Below are 1,702 nucleotides of genomic sequence, written 5' to 3' on the forward strand. Positions count from 1 at the left end.
TGGTTTATCCTGTTTTGTCATTTAAGTTGTCCTGCCTCTACCTCTTACTTTAAATTCTTAGCAATAATACAAGACTGACCGTGTAAACTATGTGCATACATTTATGTGTAAGGTATTTTATATACATATAATTTTAAAATATTTATTTCATACAGATCACTGTTAAATACGTTAATGTCTCAAAGTTTAAAGTTGCACATGAAACCTAACTCCTGCCTCCTTGAGCATATGAATTCCAATAGTCTTCAGTTACTGTCTTTTTCTGCAAGACCGTCCCATTCCTTGTTCATTGTGAAAGGTTGATGAGATCATTGTGTTGAAACTACTTCACTCATTTCATATATCAACTAACTTTTGCAGTGAATGAGGCTGGGTCCTGCATAAAAAGTAGTATGATTGACTACTTAAAGGCTATCCTGTGTCTACACAAGGGGCGGAGTTAAGATTCAGTGGGGAACATTACCTTCTGACATTTTGAGCTTTGAGTGCTTCATGTGTGAATAGTGATACATTTCTTTTATCATGTAGAATTATTTTGTGGATAGCATTGAAATGCTCTGTCCTGCACAATATTGTTCCAATGAAGCAAGTAAGAGCTCTCTGTTCACTGAAATTTATTTTACAATAGATTAGACACGGTTCTTTCAAAACCCTGCTTCATGCAATTTGCAAACTGACCCCTGACCGGCCGGAGGAGATTGCCATTGTGATCTGTCATCTCTGGACTGATGACTCCGAAACATAGTACCCATAGGATGTATGGTTCCTCCAGTGCAGATACTGCCTGTAAGCATAAAGACCTGAAGAGTTTAGGCTCTTGAGGTGGCGGCACCAGCTGTCAAAGGCAAGAGCAAAGACCACACTATCTCTGCAAAGGTGGTACTGACAGGGAAACTTTTGGTACCAACTACTTCCAAACAATCCTTGTTGGACCAACCATCTCATACAAGATCTCCACTGATTTCCTTGGTACTGGCAAGTTTGAACCAACAAGCCCTGATGGTACTTATCAGCATGGTATCACAGGAATTTTGTTTTTCCTGAGATCTCCTGGTGAATGAGACTCCAAAGTCCCTGCTGCTTGGTACCAGCACATCTTGATCCCCGGAATCACCACAGGTACCATGGTGTTTGCCTCCAGTCTCCTTGCCAGCTCCACCACTATCCAGCAAGGACTCAAATAGTGACAAGGATGATATCTTCTCACTATACTCACACCATGGTCCATCTCTACATCAACCAAGGCTCTCCCAGTTGCATGCTCAGTCTGAGCCTCAACCCTCTTGGTATGACCACCTGTGGGTACCACCACCCATGCACTTTCCCCCACCGCAGTGGTCATACTGGGACCTGAGGGAAGCCCACAGGCACCATACTTCTTGGGCATTTAGTGTCTCCTGCTGAGACTCAATAAGATGGTCTCCTTAAACCTCTATATTTAGAGCCCCACAGCCTCAAGAGGAAACGTTTGAGGAGCAGTAGGGCCAGACTAGAAGAGGAGGCTATGCCACCAATAAATATCCCCCCTGCCCTGATGAGGCAGTGATGCCCCCTCCGCCATCCAGGGTGGATGATTTTAAACTGTTTCAGGATCTCACAAAAAGGGTGGCAGAGTATAAATTCCTTTTGATGCGGTGAAAGAAACCCACCACAAGTTGATAGATATATTGCACACCACCTCTTCCTCCTCGAGAATTGTTCT

The sequence above is a fragment of the Lepidochelys kempii genome, chromosome 7, assembly GCF_965140265.1.
Source record: "Lepidochelys kempii isolate rLepKem1 chromosome 7, rLepKem1.hap2, whole genome shotgun sequence".
NCBI lineage: Eukaryota > Metazoa > Chordata > Testudines > Cheloniidae > Lepidochelys > Lepidochelys kempii.